Source organism: Protopterus annectens, chromosome 9.part0 (genome assembly GCF_019279795.1).
Source record: "Protopterus annectens isolate FY-2018-M chromosome 9.part0, PAN1.0, whole genome shotgun sequence".
Lineage (NCBI taxonomy): Eukaryota > Metazoa > Chordata > Ceratodontiformes > Protopteridae > Protopterus > Protopterus annectens.
Window position 1 is genome coordinate 55,168,292 of NC_056743.1, and position 26,653 is coordinate 55,194,944.

The 26,653-nt window shown below is 42.0% G+C and overlaps 1 protein-coding gene across 1 annotated transcript in view; it reads left to right on the forward strand.

Moving 5' to 3' along the window:
- The window catches only part of LOC122810494 (neuron navigator 2-like), a 2,968,645-nt gene that overhangs the window by 1,396,884 nt on the left and 1,545,108 nt on the right, over positions 1-26,653 (forward strand). The window lies entirely within an intron of this gene.

Consider the following 26,653-nt stretch of genomic DNA (forward strand, 5'->3'; position numbering starts at 1 on the left):
GAGTTTTACCATACGTGTATGGAACTTGTGCAGTGACTCTGGCGATAAGTGCAGCAAATAATGTTGATGTTGGTATTGAGTCATTTAGCTAAATTTGACTGTTTACAATATTGTGGACATTAGAACGACTGGCTTGTCTGTCAAAAGCTGCTTCTTTAAGGTCTCGCAAATTCATATTCATTTTTTCAGTAATGCTGTCTATAGTCCCTTAGCTTCTACTGCCCCCTTCTTCTCTTTCTGTAGTGAATCATATCTTCGCATTATGTGGACAAAGTATTTGAGTTGTAGTTTTTACCATTAGACTTTCCAGTGAACATTCTGATTTTATCTCCTTAGGTATTGCCTGTCTTCTTACCTTCCACAGAATTTTCAAAAGTGTTCTCCAGCATTACAGAAAGTGTCATTTTATGACTGCACAGTCTAATTTAGTAGAAGTCATAGCTGTATGTTGCTACTGGGAGAACTATAGTAGTTTTAGACTCTGGGCCTTTGCTGACAATGTGATGTTTTTGCCCTTTAAAATGTACCCAAATTTGACATAGCAAGCATCTTTTAATTTCATAGCTGCAGTCACCATCAATAGACAGCAATGAGCCTAGGAAAATAAAATCTGTTGCCCTCACTTCTTTCCCCATCTGTTTGCAAAAAAACTGATAGGCCAGATGACATAATTTTATTTGTTTGATATTCAGCAGCAAATCATATTTTGCACTTTTGACTTTCACCTCCATCTACAGACTCTGTAACTCTGTCTCCTCCTCACTTTCAGCCATTAGAGTGGCATCATCTGCACATCTGAGTTTGTTGATATTTGTCATGGAGATTTTTACTCTAGTGTAAAAAAGTAATAAACAGAAAGTAAAAACAAAACAGTCCTGGACAAAGTGCCTCTCAGAAACAGTACGAAATTCCAGAAACAAACACAAGAGGCAACACCACAGCAGATGTCAAAATGTACACGTAGATTTAATAAATCCAATAGTGCAAAACAGTGAGCGCTTTCACGTTGTAAAAACGTTTCATCAGACTTTCGTACACATGTATTCTCTATTTAATTTAAATTTAGTAGCCACATTTCATCCAATCACTTAATGGAATTAATTATGACATCACACTCAACAAATAACTCTAGATAATGATAAAAACCTATCTAAAACCTATATAATTTAATTACATTTTATATTAAAAATATATATTTAATATAAAAACATGTTATGATGATTGTATTTCATATTAAAAAACATCTATATAAAGAATACAATTTATAACATGTGGTACAAAAGTAGACGGTTTTCTAGAAACTATTATAGTCATTACTGTTGCTCTGACCAAACATCATGTAAAAAAGTAATGTCTTTCGGTTAGGGTCCGCTATTGATTGGCAGTGGATTTTTATGGTGCCTAGTTGCTAACCCGACACCCAACCTTCAAGGAAGGCACACCCATTCACGCACGCACCTACCTGTATGTTTTTAACGTCACTCGACTGCGGGGAGGACATGCAGACTCCACGTAGAAGGCGCTCCAGCCGAGAATCGAATGGGAGAATCTCTTGCTGTGAGGCGATGATGCTAACCGCTACTATGGTTTGTCTAACCCTGTGTTTGTATGCTATGTTATGAATAAGTAGGTTGACTGTATGCAGCCTTGCTGTACTCTTTTTCCAATGTTTAACTAGTCATTTCTTCCATATTCAGATCTAACTGTTGCTTCTTGTTTTGCATATAGATTCCTCAGCAGGCAAGTAATGTGACCCTGGATCCACCTGCAAAGGTTTGTTGTGGTCCCCACAGTCAAAGGCTTTACAGTAGTTAGTAATGCAGAAGTAAATTTTTTGGAACTCCTTGCTTTCTCCATTACCCAGCAGCAATATTAGCAGTTTGAGCTCTGGGGCTTCTACCCCTTCTAAAATCAACTAGTACATCAACCATTTCTCAGTCCATATAGTCAAATAGTGCTCAAGTTTAGCTTGTAGGATGTTGAGCATTACCTTACTAGCATGTAAAACCAGTACTGCACAGAGGTTGATAGATGACATTAGTTGGCAGTAATTCCACCAGATTTATTTTTAGTACTTTCAACCAGTCTAGAAAGAGACTTGATCAGAACTTTATATCATTCAAACAGAAAGTGACGTAATGTAAACCTTTTAAGTGTATGTTGAAAAGCTTGTACAAAAGTGCATAGTAAAAAAAACTACTTTCCATATGTTCTTGTTTGCATATGAACAATTAAGTAAAATGTGTGAATAGTACATAACATTGCCAGTATGTAAAACTCTTGAAGCATTATATAAAATTAGTTGACTCTTGCAGCATATAACTTGAATACTGAACTGATGGATGGCATGTGTTTGTTTAAGCCAGGGGATATGGCAGTGTTTTAGTGTATTTGCTAAGCAAGCTCATGGTATTCAGGAAATCTTCTCACCTCCCAACTTAAAAATTGTTTCAAACTTATTTCAGAACAATTTAGATGATTTTTTTAAAGAAATGCAAGACAAACTGTGTTTAGCCAACAAATTATTAGGGTCACATCTAAAGAAAAAGATGATTGTGATGGATTTAATACTGCATTTTTCTCCAGCGTATTAGTGAAGTATGTTAAATGGTAGGTTTCCATTGCTGCTCTAGTCCTCAAGGTGTTAAATTAAAATCACTTTCCAGTTGAAGATGTCTTGTGAGGTACATACCAAACGGGGTGTTGTATTCTATAATGGGTCTAATGAGGGATGAGTACAGTGTAACAATGACCTCCTTTTTCTGGATAAAAAGCCCTTAGTGATGAGGTGTGCCACATAGAAGGATTTCCTGACTGTTGTGGCGATGTGGTTATCGAAGGTGAGACCACTGTCCACCTGTGTCCCTAAGTCTCTTATCACACCTTCGGTGTTTAGTGTACTACCACCAATGTGGTAATTCAAGGGTACATGTTTTTTCCCAAAGAGGTTAACTATACATTTCTTGGCACTGAGCTTGAGCCCATGGCTCTGGTACCAAGCATCTGTTTCTGTAAGGCCCTTTTTTAGAATATCCACATCATTTGGGGATTCAATAATGGCTCCCAGTTTGTAGTCATCTGTGAACTTTGTTAGCCAGAGTCCTGTAGTGTTGGCCTGTACTTCAGAGAAGTAGATACCAAACGAGAGCGGTCCCAGGACTGAACCCTGAGGTACTCCACTTGTCACTTGTCTGGAGCTGGATTTGGAGTCGGCTACTTTTACAGTGTGGGTTCTGTCAGTAAGCCAGTTGGCAACCCATTGAGTGACGTAGGGATTAATGCCCAGCTTAGTAAGTTTATCTATAATTCCAGAGTGGGAGATGGTGTCGAAGGCCTTGGTGAGGTCCAGATAGGCTGTGTCAACCATCTTACCCTTGTCCACAGCTCTGGAGACTGATTTGAAGAAGTCAATCGGGTTCAGGAGACGTGATCGGCCCTTCACTAACCCAAACTGTGTAGGGTCCAGTATTTGAAGGTTGCCACTGTCTTTATTTATAAGATGTTCTTCGTGTTTCACTGTTGCAGTCATTACATGTGGGTTATCTGCCTGCAGGTAGCCCTCAGCCGGCCTGAATATCAAAGTCTTGGGTCCTGTGTCGGATGCTGTCTCTTCTTCTATGACGTCAGGTCGTCAGGGGTATAAAGCATGCAGCCGACGTTATTACATCAGTCTTTCTTGCTGTGCAGTGCCCGAAGCAGAAGCAGTTTGCAAGTGCTGGTCAGGCGACTCTCGAAATTTTCGTTTTCGAGTTTCAGAACCGAAGTCTTCAAAAAAGCTAAGTACCCCGTTTGGGATCCTTTTTCTTGCTTTAAACTGATGTCAGTAAAAGTTAACAATTGTATTACCTGGAGAAAGCAAATACCTCATAAAAACTTTCATTCGTACTGCATTCTTTGCTTAGGCCCAGACCACAATGTCCCTTGCTGCCGGTTTTGTGCCCTATTCAGTCCTCAAACTGTTTGTCGTCTGTTCATCTTTGCATCTAACTATTTTGGTACTTGGTTTAATTATCCAGAAATGGCTTCTGTAAGCCATGCAACTACAGATATTCCAAAAAAACAAAGATAAAGACAGAGACAGACCGCATAGGTCTAAAGCTGCCGACAACACTTCCGTTAAGCTAACAAACTAAATAATTCAACAAACTAATAAAACATAAAACATGGAAAAAGCACCACGCTAGGAAACAAAAACTGTATGTTACGCTTTGTTTACTAAAAATATGTAAACTTCTTCAGACAATTCACAAACAAAAAAATCAACCCTTAAATACTTTAAAAAACATGACATCATTTCCTGAAACATCATTTCCTGAAACAACCTTACCTCAATTTAAAGTAAAAGAACATAAAATGTAAAGTGTAAACTACATAAATTTATTCATAGATACTATGTTAAATTATTTTATCGTGAAATTCATTATATTTTTTTCTTTTACTTTAAATTGAGGTAAGGTTGCTTCAGGAAATGATGTTTCAGGAAATGATGTCATGTCTTTTAAAGTATTTAAGGGTTGATTTTTTGTTTGTGAATTGTCTGAAGAAGTTTACATACTTTTAGTAAACGAAAGTGCTAACATACAGTTTTTGTTTCCTAGCATGGTGCTTTTTCCATGTTTTATTTTTTACTTCCGTTAAGCTAGTCGCCAGTTCACCGGTATTCAGTGAGGCACTTTCGCAGCCCCTGATACCTGCTACTTCAGATTCGCAAGCCTCTACTGAGACCCATTTGGAGTCCGGTATGCCATGAGATGCTTCTTTGACTATGGAACCTGTGGATGTCTCTACCTTAGATGAGTCCAGAGCCACTGTGCAGGCATGGGCTTCTGAGAGTGTATTCAGGTCTACTGACTTGCATTTCAAACCGACGCAATCGTCGTCTTCTTCAAGGGCTAAAATTCGACCCACACCTAGAAATCCGATGTCCAAACTGCATGGTCAGGCCCATATGCCTGAAAAACAAATAAGAATGGCTGACAACCTTATTACTTTAATTAGGGAAGCCAGCCTTCACCCTCTAAGAGACCTACAACTGATTTTCCTTCTGATTCTTTTGATCAGGATTTTGAACATAGGCAGCTGTTATTTTTTAAAGTTTGGGAACTTGATCACTTTTTATATATAGCGGACGCTTGCCAGAATGCAATCTTAATGTATTTGTGTACTTCAGTTAGTATGGGGAGGTCTGCTAGCATGACATATATTCATGCTTGTGTATATAATATGCTATGCTATTTTTTATGAGAAATGCTTATTTTAATGTTGTTTTATTGAATCCATCTATGAGATTTTAAGATTGTAATAACTTTTGCCCTACATATAGCTGTTTCTATACTAGTCAATGTGGATTTATATCTTTGTATTTTTTCTCTATGTGAATTTTCAACTATACTCTAGTTGATATATTCATATGATGATACTGTGGTTGACTAGTTTTGATTGGTTTGGGCTCGACCAATTACTAGAGCTCTTAAGATTTTTAAACCTGCTCAGTAGTTACTGCCTTGTAAAGTCTGAAGAAGCCTAAGGGTGAAAGCGCTTACTGGAATAAACCTGTTTTTTGATCAATTTTGGATGCTGGATTTCTTTCCTGGAGTTTTATAAGTGAGTTATATGCCATTTGGAGACCACACTTGAACTTTATGACTTTAAAGTATTTGAGTTGTAATTTTTACCATTAGACTTTCCAGTGAACATTCTGATTTTATCTCCTTAGGTATTGCCTGTCTTCTTACCTTCCACAGAATTTTCAAAAGTGTTCTCCAGCATTACAGAAAGTGTCATTTTATGACTGCACAGTCTAATTTAGTAGAAGTCATAGCTGTATGTTGCTACTGGGAGAACTATAGTAGTTTAGACTCTGGGCCTTTGCTGACAATGTGATGTTTTTGCCCTTTAAAATGTACCCAAATTTGACATAGCAAGCATCTTTTAATTTCATAGCTGCAGTCACCATCAATAGACAGCAATGAGCCTAGGAAAATAAAATCTGTTGCCCTCACTTCTTTCCCCATCTGTTTGCAAAAAAACTGATAGGCCAGATGACATAATTTTATTTGTTTGATATTCAGCAGCAAATCATATTTTGCACTTTTGGCTTTCACCTCCATCTACAGACTCTGTAACTCTGTCTCCTCCTCACTTTCAGCCATTAGAGTGGCATCATCTGCACATCTGAGTTTGTTGATATTTGTCATGGAGATTTTTACTCTAGTGTAAAAAAGTAATAAACAGAAAGTAAAAACAAAACAGTCCTGGACAAAGTGCCTCTCAGAAACAGTACGAAATTCCAGAAACAAACACAAGAGGCAACACCACAGCAGATGTCAAAATGTACACGTAGATTTAATAAATCCAATAGTGCAAAACAGTGAGCGCTTTCACGTTGTAAAAACGTTTCATCAGACTTTCGTACACATGTATTCTCTATTTAATTTAAATTTAGTAGCCACATTTCATCCAATCACTTAATGGAATTAATTATGACATCACACTCAACAAATAACTCTAGATAATGATAAAAACCTATCTAAAACTTATATAATTTAATTACATTTTATATTAAAAATATATATTTAATATAAAAACATGTTATGATGATTGTATTTCATATTAAAAAACATCTATATAAAGAATACAATTTATAACATGCGGTACAAAAGTAGACGGTTTTCTAGAAACTATTATAGTCATTACTGTTGCTCTGACCAAACATCATGTAAAAAAGTAATGTCTTTCGGTTAGGGTCCGCTATTGATTGGCAGTGGATTTTTATGGTGCCTAGTTGCTAACCCGACACCCAACCTTCAAGGAAGGCACACCCATTCACGCACACACCTACCTGCATGTTTTTAACGTCACTCGACTGCGGGGAGGACATGCAGACTCCACACAGAAGGCGCTCCAGCCAAGAATCGAATGGGAGAACCTCTTGCTGTGAGGCGACGACGCTAACCGCTACTATGGTTTGTCTAACCCTGTGTTTGCATGCTATGTTCAGCATATAAACTGAATAAGTAGGTTGACTGTATGCAGCCTTGCTGTACTCTTTTTCCAATTTTTAACTAGTCATTTCTTCCATATTCAGATCGAACTGTTGCTTCTTGTTTTGCATATAGATTCCTCAGCAGGCAAGTAATGTGACCCTGGATCCACATTTCTCTAAGAACCTGCAAAGGTTTGTTGTGGTCCCCACAGTCAAAGGCTTTACAGTAGTTAGTAATGCAGAAGTAAATTTTTTGGAACTCCTTGCTTTCTCCATTACCCAGCAGCAATATTAGCAGTTTGAGCTCTGGGGCTTCTACCCCTTCTAAAATCAACTAGTACATCAACCATTTCTCAGTCCATATAGTCAAATAGTGCTCAAGTTTAGCTTGTAGGATGTTGAGCATTACCTTACTAGCATGTAAAACCAGTATTGCACAGAGGTTGATAGATGACATTAGTTGGCAGTAATTCCACCAGATTTATTTTTAGTACTTTCAACCAGTCTAGAAAGAGACTTGATCAGAACTTTATATCATTCAAACAGAAAGTGACGTAATGTAAACCTTTTAAGTGTATGTTGAAAAGCTTGTACAAAAGTGTATAGTAAAAAAAAAACTACTTTCCATATGTTCTTGTTTGCATATGAACAATTAAGTAAAATGTGTGAATAGTACATAACATTGCCAGTATGTAAAATTAGTTGACACTCTTGAAGCATTATATAAAATTAGTTGACTCTTGCAGCATATAACTTGAATACTGAACTGATGGATGGCATGTGTTTGTTTAAGCCAGGGGATATGGCAGTGTTTTACTGTATTTGCTAAGCAAGCTCATGGTATTCAGGAAATCTTCTCACCTCCCAACTTAAAAATTGTTTCAAACTTATTTCAGAACAATTTAGATGATTTTTTTAAAGAAATGCAAGACAAACTGTGTTTAGCCAACAAATTATTAGGGTCACATCTAAAGAAAAATATGATTGTGATGGATTTAATACTGCATTTTTCTCCAGCGTATTAGTGAAGTATGTTAAATGGTAGGTTTCCATTGCTGCTCTAGTCCTCAAGGTGTTAAATTAAAATCACTTTCCAGTTGAAGATGTCTTGTGAGGTACATACCAAACGGGGTGTTGTATTCTATAATGGGTCTAATGAGGGATGAGTACAGTGTAACAATGACCTCCTTTTTCTGGATAAAAAGCCCTTAGTGATGAGGTGTGCCACATAGAAGGATTTCCTGACTGTTGTGGCGATGTGGTTATCGAAGGTGAGACCACTGTCCACCTGTGTCCCTAAGTCTCTTATCACACCTTCGGTGTTTAGTGTACTACCACCAATGTGGTAATTCAAGGGTACATGTTTTTTCCCAAAGAGGATAACTATACATTTCTTGGCACTGAGCTTGAGCCCATGGCTCTGGTACCAAGCATCTGTTTCTGTAAGGCCCTTTTGTAGAATATCCACATCATTTGGGGATTCAATAATGGCTCCCAGTTTGTAGTCATCTGTGAACTTTGTTAGCCAGAGTGCTGTAGTGTTGGCCTGTACTTCAGAGAAGTAGATGCCAAATGAGAGCGGTCCCAGGACTGAACCCTGAGAGGTACTCCACTTGTCACTTGTCTGGAGCTGGATTTTGAGTCGGCTACTTTTACAGTGTGGGTTCTGTCAGTAAGCCAGTTGGCAACCCATTGAGTGACGTAGGGATTAATGCCCAGCTTAGTAAGTTTATCTATAATTCCAGAGTGGGAGATGGTGTCGAAGGCCTTGGTGAGGTCCAGATAGGCTGTGTCGACCATCTTACCCTTGTCCACAGCTCTGGAGACTGATTTGAAGAAGTCAGTCGGGTTCAGGAGACGTGATCGGCCCTTCACTAACCCAAACTGTGTAGGGTCCAGTATTTGAAGGTTGCCACTGTCTTTATTTATAAGATGTTCTTCGTGTTTCACTGTTGCAGTCATTACATGTGGGTTATCTGCCTGCAGGTAGCCCTCAGCCGGCCTGAATATCAAAGTCTTGGGTCCTGTGTCGGATGCTGTCTCTTCTTCTATGACGTCAGGTCGTCAGGGGTATAAAGCATGCAGCCGACGTTATTACATCAGTCTTTCTTGCTGTGCAGTGCCCGAAGCAGAAGCAGTTCGCAAGTGCTGGTCAGGCGACTCTCGAAATTTTCGTTTTCGAGTTTCAGAACCGAAGTCTTCAAAAAAGCTAAGTACCCCGTTTGGGATCCTTTTTCTTGCTTTAAACTGATGTCAGTAAAAGTTAACAATTGTATTACCTGGAGAAAGCAAATACCTCATAAAAACTTTCATTCGTACTGCATTCTTTGCTTAGGCCCAGACCACAATGTCCCTTGCTGTCGGTTTTGTGCCTTATTCAGTCCTCAAACTGTTTGTCGTCTGTTCATCTTTGCATCTAACTATTTTGGTACTTGGTTTAATTATCCAGAAATGGCTTCTGTAAGCCATGCAACTACAGATATTCCAAAAAAACAAAGATAAAGACAGAGACAGACCGCATAGGTCTAAAGCTGCCGACAACACTTCCGTTAAGCTAACAAACTAAATAATTCAACAAACTAATAAAACATAAAACATGGAAAAAGCACCACGCTAGGAAACAAAAACTGTATGTTAGCGCTTTCGTTTACTAAAAATATGTAAACTTCTTCAGACAATTCACAAACAAAAAAATCAACCCTTAAATACTTTAAAAAACATGACATAATTTCCTGAAACAACCTTACCTCAATTTAAAGTAAAAGAACATAAAATGTAAAGTGTAAACTACATAAATTTATTCATAGATACTATGTTAAATTATTTTATCGTGAAATTCATTATATTTTTTCTTTTACTTTAAATTGAGGTAAGGTTGCTTCAGGAAATGATGTTTCAGGAAATGATGTCATGTCTTTTAATGTATTTAAGGGTTGATTTTTTGTTTGTGAATTGTCTGAATTCATCTACATCATTTGGCAGTGCAGTGAATTCAGGGCAAATGGAACCAGAGTCAAATGCATCTGCATATAAATCAAAAAGAAATGTTAGCTGTACAGAATTCCCTGACAGCCTTCATGGACCGCATTCTTCCAGGACAATTATTGATAAAGACAGACAACACCACTGTTATGTGGTACGTAAACAAGCAGGGGGAACCCACTCATATCCCCTCTGCAGACTAGTCATGGCTCTGTGGAACACAGCCTTGAGCTACCAAGTGCACCTACAAGCTCATTTCCCGCCAAGAAAGCTAAATACACTGGCAGACGACCTAAGCAGAAATCTCATGGACCCACACGAGTAGAGACTGGAACCAAAGATATTCAACATTTTGAGCAACAAATGGGGGAACCCAACGATAGACCTGTTTGCCTCCCCTCAGAACTACCAATTGGACAAATTCTGCACAAGCACTCCCCACAGACAAGCTTGGAAGGTGGATGCCCCGTCCTTCACCTGGGAAAGCCTCTCAGTTTATGCCTTTCCCCCTCTGCCTCTCCTCTCAAAAATTCTGCTAAAGTTCAAACAGGACAAACCAAAGACAATACTGATTGCACCCGACTGACCACGCCAGCACTGGTACCCCATCTTGCGCAGTATGTCACTGCTGGAACCATGGCACCGGCATCAGCTCCCTTCCTTGCTGTCCCAGCAAGAGGGTCAGATTCTGCCCCCTGGCTTCAAACCCCGAACCTTGCAGCCTGGCTAATTACCTGAGCTGTCCAATAGCATCCCCCAGTAAGCAGGCGCTAGATGTCATTCTGGAGACAAGGAGGCCTAGTACTAGAAAATCCTGTGCTGAAAAGTGGAAAAGATACTGTTCCAGGAGCCAGACTCAGGGGATGGGCACAACAGTGCCCAGCTTACTGCATATTCTTCAATACTTAACAGAGATGCTCCACAAGGGCCTTTCCTTCTCATCTATTAAAATTCATGCCTCAGCCATTTCAGCACATTATAATACTGAGCCACCCCTCTTCTCTCACCCCCTGCTGAAACAATTCCTCAGAGGTGCCAAAAATTTAAGACCACCCAGGAGTGCCCCTAATCCAGCCTGGGACCTTAACTTTGTATTGGAAAAGCTCACTCTACCTCCTTTTCAGCCAGCCGCAACTGCAGAGTTGAAATTCCTTTCTTGGAAAACTGCCTTCCTTCTAGCCATCACGTCAGCAAGAAGAGTGTCTGAATTACAGGCTCTCAAGGCAGTGGAGCCCTTCATCATCTTCCATGTAGACAGGGTGTCCCTCAAGACCAATCCTTCCTTTATGCCCAAGGTGGTATCCAGTGTGGCCCTTAATCAGTCCATTAATTTGCTAACCTTCTTTCCTAATCCACAGAACAAAGGAGAATGAATACTACACTCTAGACGTGCACAGACAACTTAGATTTTATTTGGACAGGACTAAGCCTCTCAGAAAAACTGAACAGCTGCTTGTTGCCTTTGCTGCAGGGGCAAAGGAGAAGGCCATTTCAAAGCAAACCATTTCTAAGTGAATAGGCCATTGCATTCATTTCTGCTATAAGCACCATGGAAAACCTACCCCACAGGGGATAAGATCACATTCCACCAAGGCTGCATCTACTTCTACAGCCTTTCTCAGAGGTGTTCCTACCAGGGACATCCTAGAAGCTGCTACCTGGAGCTCTGAACATACCTTCACCAAGCATTACCACTTGCCTATTTTTTCTAAATCCAGAGCTGGTTTTGCCATTGCAGTCTTGCAGGGATTAATAGCTGGTCCTAATGCTCTCTAACTGCCTCCTCCCTTCCTTAGCTTTGGGGATCTACCCAAATGTAAAGACTGCAACAGTGAAACATAAAGAACATAGTACAGATGTTCTTCGTGTTTCACTGTTGTAGTCATTACATTTGGGTAATCTGCTGGCAGGTTGCCCTCAGTCGGACTGAATTACAAAGTCTTGGGTCCTACATTGGTTGCTGTCTCCTCTTCCATGACGTCAGGTCGTCAGGGGTATAAAACATGCAGCCTACGCCATTTTCTTTAGTCTTTCTTGCCACACGGTGCCCGAAGCAGAAGCATTTCACAAGTGCTGGTCAGCCGACTACTGAAATATTCTATTTTGAGTTTCAGAACCAAAGTCTTCACTAAAGCGAAGTACCCCGTTGGGGAAACTTTTTTCTTGCTTTTTACCGATGTCAGAAAAAGTTAATAATTGTATTACTTGTGGGAAGCAAATACCTCATAAGGATTTCCATTTATACTGTATTCCTTGCCTAGGCCCTGATCACAATGTGCCTGGCTTTTGGTTTTGTGCTAGATTTAACTAACGCACTATTAAGCGTCGGTATATTTTTGCATCTAAGTATTTTGGAAACCAATTTAACTACCCAGAAATGTCGTCTGATAGCAATCCAACTACCGGAGTACATAAAAAATGCAAAGAAAAGGACAAAGAAAGGCAGTCGAGATCCAAAACCAATGGCGAAGCTTCTCCTAAGCCATTCGCCTGTTTGCTGAAACTCAGAGAGGCGCTTTCACAGCCCGATACCTTCGAGTCGCAGGCCTCTACTGACACCCATGTGGAGTCCGGCATGCCGCAAGATACTCAAGGTATTGGACCGATGGATGTATCTCCCTCAGATGGATCCGGAGCCGCTGAGCAGGCACCGGCTTCTGAGGGTGTATTCAGACCTCAACATTTGTATATCAAACCGACAGCTGCAAAACCAAAGACAAAAGCAACTTCTAAAACTAAAAAAAATGATGCATGAGCCACGTGTACAGGCTTCTATGCCTAAAAAACAGATTATCAAAATTGCTGAAGACCTTATTACCTTGATCAGGGGTACCCATCCCCCTCCTGATAAGAGGCCTAGGCAAGACACTGACTATGAATCTTCAGATCAGGTTTCTATTTCTTCTGATTCCTCTTCTGATCAGGAATTATCTATACCTCCCTATGAGGATTCTGATGCTGAGGAGTCTGCATCTCCTCCTGAGGATTATTCATTTGGAGAAACCTTGCATACTTTGAGGGAGCATTTTCACTGGGAGAGTCAAGACTTCTCAGAATCAAAAGAGAGACTCGGGGGATTTCCTTCTTCTCCCTGAGCACAGGCCTTTAGCCATTCCCCCTGTTTTAGACATTGTGGATGATGCGTTTTCAGAGTCAAGCTTGACCCCTAACTCCTTACCTCCGGCTCCCAGTAAGCCTGACCGATAATACAGGGTCCCTGACTCACATAAATTTTTATTTAGAAACCCTACTGCTGTTCCTGAAACTATTTCACAGGGTCCAAAGGGAGTTAAGGCCTCAACAGCAAAAAATCCCACCCCCTCTGACAGAGATTCAAGGGCACTGGACAGATGGGGGAAAAGGTTTATACATCTGCAACCTTGGCAATCAGGGCCTTAAACTGTCAATTTCATATGCTTAAGTACCAACAGCATGTTACGGGATTGCTGAAACAGAAAATGATGTTGATTTCAGAATGTGCAGAAAATAAAGAATTGCAGGAATTATTGCATGCAGCTAAACAAGTTGGAAAGCATACTTTGCAATGTGGTTTTGATTCCTTAGAGGTCTCCTGCAGGGCCGCAGTTACTGGATCTGTGATTAGGAGGCATGCCTGGTTAAAGGAACAAAATTTGCCTGATCATGTTAAAGCTAAATTGCTAGATGCACCTTTACAGCATGATTCTCTGTTTGGTATTAAGGCAGAAGAGGTTTTAAAGAAAATGGAAGACAAAGCTAAGTCTATGCAAACTGTTAAAGACTTCTTACAAGTGCAGCCACCAAGATTCAGTAGACACTGGCCTACAAAAAATTGGTCCTTTCCTGTGTCAGACAGAGCTCAAAGGGGCAAATCCAGACACCCTAAGGGTTCCAGATACCAGGCGCAAGATTCATACAAGTCAAAGCGATGGGGCGCTTCCACCTCCAAATCTGGAGGAGATAAAGCGCAAACCTACAGAAAGCAATCCCAATTACTTCTCTCTGCCTACACCAAGCACTTATATTTTGGCAGCACCCATAGGGGGAAAATTAGCACTTTTTGCTCAAAATTGGCAGTTAGTAACCCAGGACAAGTAGATACTAAACATCGTATCACAGGGATACAAATTCCATTTCCACACTCCGCCAATGGCAAATGGTTGGCCAGATCTGCCAAAAAATCAATGGGCAGAGGCACAGAAACAGGTTACATCCCTCATGGATATGGGGGCCATTCAGACAGTACCAGAACAGGAAAAAGGACAAGGTTTTAAGATTGTTCTTGGTACCCAGAAAGGACAAGGCCTGGCGGCCAATACTGAATTTATCGATTTTGAACACATACCTGGACATTCCAAAATTCAAAATGCTGACTTTGCAGCAGCTTCTGCCCATGCTGGGCAAGAATGCTTGGCTGGTGACTTTAGACCTAAAAAGAGGCATAACTGCATGTCCCAATAAGGGAATTGTGCAGAAGATACCTCAGATTCAAGGCTGGCTTAATGCATTAGCAATTCTCTGCACTGCCCTTTGGCTTATCTACTGCGCCCAGGGTCTTTACAAAGTGCCTGGCACCAGTAATTGCATTTTGCAGACAAAGAAGTATACAAATATATCCTTACTTGGACGACTGTCTCATTCACGCAGAGAACAAAGACACTCTTCTTTGACACCTGGCATTTGTGAAAAGGCTTCTAACATGCCTAGGGTACACAATAAATGAAAAGAAATCACAACTGGTACCCCCTCAAAAGATAACATTCCTGGGTGCAAGCTTGAATACAACTGCCCAGATGGCTTACCTCACGCCAGACAAGCAAAGGCAACTGACTACTTACTTCAAACTGATGGCAACAAAATCCCAGTCTTCTGCAAGACAAATTCTGCAGGCTCTGGGCTTCATGGCATCCTGCATCCTACTAATTCCATATGCAAGACTGCATATGAGGAAACTTCAGTGGTACCTAAAAAGTTTATGGAGTCAGCATTCTCACAGTCTGGAAACAATGATTCCTCTCATTCCCTGCCTGCAACAGGAGTTTCTATGGTGGGCAAAGGCATGTCACCAAAACATGGGATGGCCATTCACTTTACCCCCTGCCAGCCAAACCATAACATACGCTTCAGATTATGCCTGGGGGGCCCACATGGCAGGAAGATGCATTCAGGGCATATGGTCACCAAAGCAAATGCATCTACATATCAACCAGAAAGAGATGCTAGCTGTTCAAAATGCCCTAAAAGCCTTCAAGGACTTACTTTGTCTAGGACAACTACTGATAAAGATGGACAACACCACAGTCCTGTTGTGGTATATAAACAAGCAAGGGGTCACACACTCATACCCCCTTTGCAGATTAGCCATGGCACTGTGGGACACAGCTTTGACCTACCAAATACATCTTTAAGCTCAATTCCTGCCAGGAAAACAAAACACTCTGGCAGACGATTTAAGCAGAAATCTTATGGATCCTCACGAGTGGAAACTAAATCCACAAGTCTTCAGCATGATAACAGAGTGTGGGAGCCCAGACATAGATCTATTTGCCTCTCCTCCAAATTATCAATTGAAAAGATTCTGCACAAGGACTTATCACAGATAAGCATGGAAAGTGGATGCCCTGTCCTTCAGTTGGAAAAACCTATCAGTTTACGCCTTTCCTCCTCTGCCTCTTCTCCCCAAGGTCCTTCTAAAAGTCAGACAAGAGAAATCAAAAATGATACTAATTGCCCCAGACTGGCCCTGCCAATACTGGTACCCAATCCTAAGGAACTTGTCTCAATACCCAGCTTGGACCTTGTCTCATGGACCACAACTACTGTCCCAGCAAAACAATCGGATCCTGCACAATCAACTACAGACTCTGATCCTGGCAGCATGGCTGATCATGTAGTCATACAAACAACACCTCTCAGTACAGCTGTGATGGATGTCATTTTGGAAGGCAGAAGGCCTAGTACTAGAAAATCTTATGCTGACAAGTGGAAGAGATTCTGTGCTTGGAATCAAGCACAAGGAACTAATACAGCAGAACCAAATATATTCCTCAGATATTGCAATACTTAACTGAGATGCTTGACAAAGGCCTATCTTTCTCATCAGTTAAAATCCATGCCTCTGCCATTTCGGCTCATTACAATACAGAGCCACCGATCTTTTCTCATCCTTTACTAAAGCAGTATCTTAGAGGAGCCAAAAATTTAAGGCCTCCTAGAAGATCACCATTGTCTGCATGGGACCTCAATTATGTGTTGGAAAAGCTCACCCTGCCTCCATTTGAACCGGCTGCTACTGCTGATATAAAGTTCTTATCATGGAAGACAGCACTGCTACTAGCAATTACTTCAGCAAGAAGAGTTTCAGAGCTACAGGCCTTCATGGCTGTAGAGCCTTTTATCATATTTTACCCAGACAGGGTGTCTCTGAGGACAAATCCTACATTTATGCCTAAGCTGGTTTCCAGTGTGGCTCTTAACCAAACTATTCATCTGCCAACCTTCTATCCATATCCACAGAACAAGGGGGGGGAGAATTCTGCATTCCTTGGACGTACACAGACAGCTAAGATTCTACTTAAGCAGGACTAAAGCTCTAAGAAAAACTGAGCAATTACTAGTGACATATGCTGCAGGATCAGAGAGAAAGGCTATTTCAAAGCAGACAATTTCAAAGTGGATAAGCCATTGCATCAGTTTCTGCTACTTACACCATGGTAAACCTGTGCCCAAGGTCATTAGGTCTCATTCCACCAGAGCTGCAGCTACTTCAGCAGCCTTTCTAAGGGGAGTACCAACCAAAGACATTCTAGAGGCTGCTACTTGGAGTTCTGTTCACACTTTTACAAAGCATCATCATTTGCCTCTCTACTCTAAATCCAGGGCGGGCTTTGCCACTGCAGTTCTGCAGGGCCTTATAGCCGCTCCTAATGCTGTTTAGCTCCAGCCTCCCAACCATAGCTTTGAGATTTTACCCAAATGTAATGACTGCAACAGTGAAACACGAAGAACATAGTACAGTTGTGTACACTTGCCATAAATATAGATGTTCGAGTGCATTCACTGTTGCAGTCCAAGTTACCCTCCCGCCATCCCCCTGTCATTCTGGAGTTTATCTTTCCTTCTCTATCTTCTTCAGCCTATGTGGTGTATTTGCTTGTAGATGAAGGTAAAGTTTATATTGATGCGTGTGTGATATATATAATTAGCTACCTTTTTGGGGGCACCTAACATCGGGGGCAAGAAAAACTAAAGAAAATGGCGTCAGCTGCATGTTTTATACCCCTGACGACCTGACATTATGGAAGAGGACACAGCAACCGATGCAGGACCCAAGACTTTGGAATTCAGGCCGACTGAGGGCAACCTGCCAGCAGATTACCCAAATGTAATGACTGCAACAGTGAATACACTCGAACATCTACATTTATGGTAAGTGTACACAACTGTACTTTGTGTACACTTGCTATAAATGTAGATGTTCGAGTATATTCACTGTTGCAGTCCTGGTTACCCTCCCTCCAGTCCCCTGACTTCTCTTGGCTATACCTTTCTTCCTGTTTAGTGTATTTCAGCTTTCTGGTGTATTTGCTTTTTGTTGGAGGTGTAACCTTATATATAATTGCTTCCATTTTGGGGGCACCTGACATCTGGGGCAAGCTAAACTGATGTAATGGCATTGGCTGCATGCTTTATAGACCTGATGTCATGGAAGAAGAGACAGCATCCGAAGCAGGACCCAAGACTTTGATATTCAGGCCGGCTGATAGCTACCTGCAGGCAGATAACCCAAATGTAATGACTGCAACAGTGAATACACTCAAACATCTACATTTATGGTAAGTGTACACAACTGTACTTTCCATGATAATACGTTCCATGGCATTGCAGATCAGGCTTGTCAGACTGATGGGGTGGTAGTTCCTGGGATCCAAGGTGGATCCCCCATCGTGGAGTGGGATAACTGTAGCTGTGCACCACTCAGTGGGCACGAAGCGTGAGGTGAGGCTATGATTAAACATGACACTTGGTGAGGTGCCAGTTCATTTTGTAGTTCATGTAGTACACAGCCTGGGATGTCGTCTGGTCCCATGGATGCTGTATTCTTAGCTCAGTGGGTATGGCTGATGTAGTACACAGCCTGGGATGTCGTCTTGTCCCATGGATGCTGTATTCTTAGCTTAGTGGGTATGGCTGATGTAGTACACAGCCTGGGATGTCGTCTGGTCCCATGGATGCTGTATACTTAGCTTAGTGGGTATGGCTGATGTAGTGCACAGCCTGGGATGTCGTCTTGTCCCATGGATGCTGTATTCTTAGCTCAGTGGGTATGGCTGATGTAATACACAGCCTGGGATGTCGTCTGGTACCATGGATGCTGTATTCTTAGCTCAGTGGGTATGGCTGATGTAGTACACAGCCTGGGATGTAGTCTGGTCCCATGGATGCTGTATTCTTAGCTTACTGGGTATGGCTGATGTAGTACACAGCCTGGGATGTCGTCTGGTCCCATGGATGCTGTATTCTTAGCTCAGTGGGAATGGTTGATGTAGTACACAGCCTGGGATGTCGTCTGGTCCCATGGATGCTGTATTCTTAGCTTACTGGGTATGGCTGATGTAGTACACAGCCTGGGATGTCGTCTTGTCCCATGGATGCTGTATTCTTAGCTCAGTGGGTATGGCTGATGTAGTACACAGCCTGGGATGTCGTCTGGTCCCATGGATGCTGTATTCTTAGCTTAGTGGGTATGGCTGATGTAGTACACAGCCCGGGATGTCATCTGGTCCCATGGATGCTGTATTCTTAGCTCAGTGGGTATGGCTGATGTAGTACACAGCCTGGGATGTCGTCTGGTCCCATGGATGCTGTATTCTTAGCTCAGTGGGTATGGCTGATGTAGTACACAGCCTGGGATGTCATCTGGTCCCATGGATGCTGTATTCTTAGCTCAGTGGGTATGGCTGATGTAGTACACAGCCTGGGATGTCATCTGGTCCCATGGATGCTGTATTCTTAGCTCAGTGGGTATGGCTGATGCTGATCTGCAGCAACTTTTTAAATAACTTTATTTGATGTTAGGCAGTCATTTGGCATCGCTGATACCTTGAAATCTCAGGTGAATGACTTGTGGTCCACTCTTCCAAATGTCCATGTGTTTCTTCAGTATGATCTTTTAATTCTTGTGCATGTCCAGAAACATCAGCTGGACCTGCTGTTGTGTATCGGACTTGTTCATTTTGAGCAGATGTCCCCCTTTCTTTTCTTAATTAGCATGTTAGCTGCACTTTAGATGACTAATACCCTGAGAAGATCATCTTGCTGATCACCTTTTGTCCTCGTTGGAACTGCCATAACTACTTCTGGCTTCTTGCCTTCATAACTTTGCTGATTATCATCTTTTTCCTTTACTACATCCTCCTCATTGGCATAACAAAAATTCTGCCATGGGCGATTCGTTTTCATTCTTTCAGTCTCTTGTATGTAGTAATCATTCTGTGGTATTGGCATTCTTGTAAATGCAAATTAGTGGCTAATCTGGCTAAAGTCAGGTTGCTTGGAGTGGAATTTTTCTACATTCCTGTAATGACGATGAATGTTTTAAAAGTTACTGTTTAAGGAGTTGTGATTTCATCAAATGTTCAGTGAGAATGGCATTCTTTAGTGTCTGATTGTAGATAATTCATACTCTGTGTCGTGCTGAAAATTCCATTGTTCTGAAAATCATGCAAGTTCTATGACTGCATAGTACGGACCATTGTCTGATATTAAATACGGATTTTCATTGCTTTAGATCTGCATTTTCAGGGCATTTGTGACACCTTTCTTATAACATGCAGAGCAGTGTCAGTGGCCCAAGAGGTAGCACCCTTGCCTGTGGAGTGGAAGGCTGTGGGTTCTATTCCTGTAACAAGTAGATTGATAGCTGACACTGCAGTGCAGCATGGGGGTAGGGTGCTGCACTCCTGAGTGTGACCTCTTTCCTCTTTAGGCATTAAATCTGCTTGAGTTGGTGGTAGCTCAGCCGGATGTAAAAGATCCCATGGCACCTATCAAAAATTGTAGGGGTTCTTTACTTAAAAGCACTTTCACAACACTGTATGCAATGTTGTTTACAAGTTTACATGTCTACCGTTTACATTACCAATATAATTTGCACATTTTTTTCCTTCCTCATTAACAAATATTCACCAGTGTCTTAACATCTTTCACTGACTTCTTTATTAGACCCCCACTCCTTTTGTAGCTATTCTCTGATTTTTCATAATATTGTTGTCTGCATCCATTTTCCATTAAACATCATATCTTTTCGTTCTAAATAAAGTTTATTTTATGTTGTATGGATTATCTGTTTTGCTATCATATTCCTTGCTTTTATACCTGTAATAGCCATACTTAATCAAATCCATATTTATATACTTCCCACAATTTCACTATCTGTCTTCCTTTAAAGAACTTGGTCTGTGGAAGTTCTTCGTGTTTCACTGTTGCAGTCATCACATTTGGGTTATCTGCTTGCAGTAGCCCTCAGTCAGCCTGATTATCTAAGTCTTGGGTCCTGCGTTGGTTGCTGTCTCATCTTCCGTGATGTCAGGTAGTCAGGGGTATAAAGTATGCAGCCGATGCCATTACATCAGTCTTTCTTGCCGTACAGAGCCTGAAACAGAAGCAGTTCGCAAGTGCCAGTCGGCCGACTCCTGAAATTTTAGTTTTCGAGTTTTAGAACCGAAGTCTTCAACTAAAGCTAAGTACCCCATTGGGGAAACTTTTTCTTGCTCTTAACCGATGTCAGTAAAAGTCAATAATAGTATTTCTTGTGGAAAGCAAATACCTCATAAATATTTTCATTCGTACTATATTCCTTGCCTAGGCCCTGACCACGACATACTTGCTGTCGGTCCTGTGCCTTATTTAAGCAACGAACTATCCACCGTCATTATATTTTCTCTTCTAAATATTTTGGTACTAGGTTCAATTATCCAGATATGTCTTTGGTAAGCCATCCGACTATGGACATTCTGAAAAAACGCAAAGATAAAGACAGAGACAGGCCGCCTAGGTCCAAAGCTGCTGACGACGCTTCTCCTAAGCCAGTCACCAGTTCGCTGCTACTCAGTGAGGCACTTTCGCAGCCCCTGATACCCACTACTTCAGATTTGCAGGCCTCTACTGAGACCCATTCGGAGTCCGGTATGCCACGAGATGCTTCAACTGTGGAACCTGTGGGGATGTCTCTACCTTGGATGAGTCCGGAACTGCTGTGCAGGCACCGGCTTCTGAGAGTGTATTCAGGCCTACGGACTTGCATATTAAACCAATGCCATCTTCTTCTCCAAGGCCTAAAACTCGATCCATGCCTAGAAAACCGATGCCCAGACCGCATGGTCAGACCTCTATGCCTAATAAACAAATGGTAAGAATGGCTGAAGACCTTATTACTTTAATCAGGGGAAGTCAACCTTCCCCTTTTAAGAGACGTAGGACTGATTTTGCTTATGATACTTCTGACCAGGATTCTGAAGTTTTTGTTTCTTCTGATGACCAGGATTTACTCTTATCTACCTGTGAGGATTCTGATGCAAAGGACTCTATTCCCTCTGGTCCCCCCCCCCAGAGGATTTCTCTTTTGGTGAAACCTTGCATACTCTTAGGGAGCATTTTCGCTGGGAAAGCCAGGATTACTCTGATTCTGAAAAGAGGCTTAGGGATTTCTTACTCCTGCCTCAACACAGGCCTTTAGCTATCCCTCCTGTACTAGACATTGATGATGATGCTTTTTTGGAATCTAGCTTGGCCCCTGACTCTTTACCTCCTTCTCCCAGAAAACCTGATAGATATTACAGGGTTCCTGACTCTCACAAGTTCCTTTTTAAAAATCCTACTGCGGATCCTGAGACTATTTCACAGGGACCCAAAGGCATTAAGGCTACTATTGCCAAAAATCTTGCCCCTTCTGATACAGACACCAGGGTGCTGGATAGATGAGGTAAGAAGGTATTCACTTCTGCAACCTTGGCCTTAAACTGTCAGTTTCATATGTTAAAGTATCAGAAACATATTATTGGATTGCTTAAACAGAAAATGATGATTCCTGACCGTGCTGAAAATAAGGATTTACAGCATTTAATGCATTCTGCTGAACAGGTTGGAAAACCTACTTTGCAATGTGGTTTCGATTCACTAGAGGCATCTTGCAGCGCTGCTATCACTGGGTCTGTACTTAGAAGTCATGCTTGGCTGAAGGAGCAGTTTTTGCCAGATCATGTTAAAGCTAAATTACTGGATGCTCCCATAAATCAGGACTGCCTGTTTGGCAACAAAGCAGAAGAAGTTCTTAAAAAGATGGAGGAAAAAGCTAAATCTATGTAAACTGTTAAAGATTTCCTACAAGTACAGCGTCCAAGATTTAGTAGGCTTTGGGCCTCTACAAATTGGTCCTTTCCTGCCTCTTCCAGGCCTTCTCTGTCCAAACACAGAACCAGCAGAACACCTAGGCTTCAGTCCCAGGGTACGCACAGGACTAAGCAGTGGGGGGGCTCCCACTTACAAATCAGGGAGTAGTAAGACTCCCCCATATGGTAAGCTGTCTAATGACTTAGTTTTAAAACTTCCAAGCACTTCTCAACTGACTGCTCCTTTAGGAGGAAAGATTGCTCTGCAGGCCAAAAACTGGGAACTCATTACCCAGGACAAATGGGTTTTAAATATAGTTTCCCAAGGATACAGATTTCACTTCCACACGTTACCAACCCCAAACAGTTGGCCAGATCTACCCCCAAATCAGTGGGCAGAGGCTCAAAAGCAAGTACTCTCTCTCTTAAGCATAAAGGCTATTCAAACTGTACCAGAAGAGGAAAAGGGACAAGGTTTCTACTCAAGACTTTTCCTGATACCCAGAAAAGACAATTCATGGAGTCCTATCCTGGACCTTTCTATCTTAAACACCTTTTTAGTGAGTCCAAAATTCAAGTTGCTGACTCTTCACCAGATGCTTCCTATGCTAGGCAAAGATGCCTGGTTGGCAAGACTAGATTTAAAGGAAGCATACCTGCACGTCCCAATCAGGGAATCTTGCAGAAGATACCTACGCTTCAAAGCAGGCTACACGCACTATCCATTCTCTGCACTTCCCTTTGGCTTATCTACTGCGCCCAGGGTATTCACAAAGTGCCTAGCTCCAGTCATTACATTTTGCAGGCAAAGAAATATTCAAATATACCCATACCTGGACGATTGTCCAATTCAGGCAGAAAGCCAGGACATACTTTTGAATCATCTGGCCTTTGTACAAAGGGTGCTAACTTGTCTGGGGTACACCATAAACGAAAAGAAATCATATCGGGTACCCTGTCAACAAATTATATTCCTGGGAGCAAGCTTGACTACAACTTCCCAGATGGCTTTCCTCACGCCAGAGAAACAAATTAATTTGACAACCTACTTCAAACAAGTGGCCACAAAAACCCTGCTATCTGCAAGGCAAATACTACAAGCCTTTGGGGTTCATAGCCTCCTGAATTCTTCTAATTCCATATGCAAGACTGCATATGAGGAAACTACAGTGGTATCTAAAAAGCCTATGGTGTCAACATTCTCAGGATCTAGAAGCAATGATTCCCATCATACCTTGCCTACACCTAGAGTTCCTTTGGTGGGCAGAGGCACACTACCCCCTGCCGCCCAAACCCTAACAGATGGATCAGACTATGTACGAGGGGCTCACCTGGCAGGGAGGTGCATTCAGGGCAAATGGAACCCAAGGCCAATGCACCTGCATGTCAGTCAGAAAGAAATGTTAGCTGTACAGAATGTTCAGACAGCCTTCAAGGACCACATTCTTCCAGGACAATTAATGGTAAAGACGGGCAACGCCACTGTTATGTGGTACATAAACAAGCAGGGGGGTACACATTCTTACCCCCTCTGCAGACTAGCCATGGCATTGTGGAACACAGCCTTGAGCTACCAAGTGCATCTACAAGCTCAATTCTTGCCAGGAAAGCTAAATACACGGGCAGACGGACTAAGCAGAAGCCTCATGGACCCACACGAGTGGAAACTGGAACCAAGGATTTTCAACATGTTGACAAGCAAATGGGGGAGCCCAGATATAGACCTCTTGCCTCCCCCCAGAACTATCAATTGGACAAATTTTGCACAAGGACTCCCCACAAACAAGCTTGGAAAGTAGATGCTCTGTCATTCAGCTGGAAAAACCTATCAGTTTATGCCTTTCCTCCTCTGCTTCTGCTTTCCAAAGTACTACTAAAGATCAAACAAGACAAACCATGGACAATTTTGATTGCACCAGACTGGCCATGCCAACACTGGCACCCCCTCTTGCGCAGTGTGTCACTGTTGGCCCCATGGCACCTGCCTCAGACTTCCTACCCTGTTGTCTTAGCAGGAGAACCAGATTCTGCACCCTCAGCTTCAAACACTGAACCTTGCAGCCTGGCTAATTACTTAATCTCTCCTTTACCATCCCTTAGTAAACCAGTGATGGATATCATTTTAGAAGCAAGGAGGTCTAGTACTAGAAAATCTTTTGCTGAAAAATGGAAAAGATTCTGTGCCTGGAACCAGTCTCAAGGGATGAGCACAGCAGTGCCCAATTTACCTCAGATTTTACAATACTTAACTGAGATGCTTCACAAGGGCCTGTCTTTCTCCTCCCATCAAAATTCACGCTTCAGCCATTTCAGCTCATTATAACATAGACCCTCCGCTTTTCTCTCACCCACTGCTCAAGCAGTTCCTCAGAAGGGCCAAAAATTTAAGACAACCCTGGAGAGCTCCAACTCCAGCCTGGGACCTTAACTTTGTGTTGGAGAAACTCACTCTTCCTCCTTTCAAGCCAGCTGTTACTGCAGATTTAAAATTCCTTTCTTGGAAAACAGCTTTCCTTTTAGCAATCACTTCAGCTGGAAGGGTATCTGAATTACAGGCCGTTATGGCAGTGGAGCCTTTCATCATCTTTCATGCGGTTAGGGTGTCCTCTTCATGCCCATGGTGGTATCCAGTGTGGCCCTTAATCAGTCCATTCATTTGCCGACCTTCTTTCCTAATCCACAGAACAAAGGGCAATGGATATTGCACTCCTTAGATGTGCACAGACAACTTGGATTCTACCTGGACAGGACTAAACCTTAAAGGAAATCTGAACAATTGCTGGTGGCATTTGCTGCAGGGGCAGAGGGGAAGGCTATTTCAAAGCAAACCATTTCTAAATGGATAGGCCATTGCATTCATTTCTGTATAAGCACCAAGGAAAACCTATCCCACAGGGGATCAGACCCCACTCAACCAGGGCTGCGTCTACCTCTACAGCCTTTCTCAGAGGCATCCCTACCAGGGACATCCTAGAAGCTGCTACCTGGAGTTCTGTACATACTTTCACCAAGCATTACCATCTGCCAGTTTTCTCTAAATCCAGAGCTGGCTTTGCCACTGCAGTCTTGCAGGGCCTTATAGCTGGTCCTAATGCTATCTAAATTCCTCCTCCCATACTTAGCTTTGGGAATCTACCCAAATGTGATGACTGCAACAGTGAAACATGAAAAACATAGTACAGTTGTGTACACTTACCATAAATGTAGATGTTCGAGTGTATTCACTGTTGCAGTCTTGGTTACCCTCCCTCCATCCCCCTTACTACTTTTGGCTATACCTCGTTTTTGTTGGAGGTATAACCTTGTATATTTATAGATTTAATTGCTTCCCATTAGGGGGGCACCTGACATCTGAGGCAAGAAAAACTGATGTAAAGGCATCAGCTGCATGTTTTATACTCCTGATGTCAGTCATGGAGCGACCGCAACTGACGCAGAAATATTAAGTTTCTGGTATTAGGGCTGACTGAGGGCTACCTGCAGACAGATAACCAAAGTGTGATGACTGCAACAGTGAATACACTCGAACATCTACATTTATGGTAAGTGTACACAGCCATACTTTTCATACTCCCAGGTTCTCCCCTAACAATCCATCCTACTTCAGATGGCAGAACAAACAAAGGTCCCAGCCTATCAAGATTGAAGAGTACGAAGAGGAAGCATCTGGAGGATATGCTTCCGAACCAAATTAAAAGTACTTCCTGTCCCAGTAAAAGGGACTATATTGAGACTCTGGGCATCCCGTCCCTTTCTTCTGTCTCTTCTCCCGTTTCTCCTTCTCCCATGGCTTTTGTTCAGCCCAGCAGTCTGGCCACAGACAGTCTCAGATGAATGGGTGCTGGTGATAATTCAGTGAGGATACTCTTGGCAGTGGCAGAAAATCCTTCTTGTATCAGGGGAATCCTTCTGCGTCCGCCAGACCAGACACATCTGTTCTCTCTTGTACTCCTTCATAAGTTGTAAACAGGGGTTATAGAAACCATTCCTGCACCGCAAAAAGGAAAAGAATTTTACTCTAGAATTTTTTTGGTATGCAAAAAGGAGCTGTCATGGAGACCAGTGTTAGAACTGTCTTCCTAAATACCTTTCTGAAGGTACCCAAGTTCAAAATGCTGACTCTGTAGATGGTCCTACCTCTTCTTCCAGACCACTGTTTCATGGTGACTTTAGATGTGATCATCCCATTCCAATTGATCCTAATTTCAAGTTGAATCTACAAACGTCCTGTCTCACACCCTCACAGAATCTCCATAGGGTGTGAGATGCCCTGAAAAAAAGAATGTCCTTTTGCCCAGAAGACAAAGTCCTGTCTTTT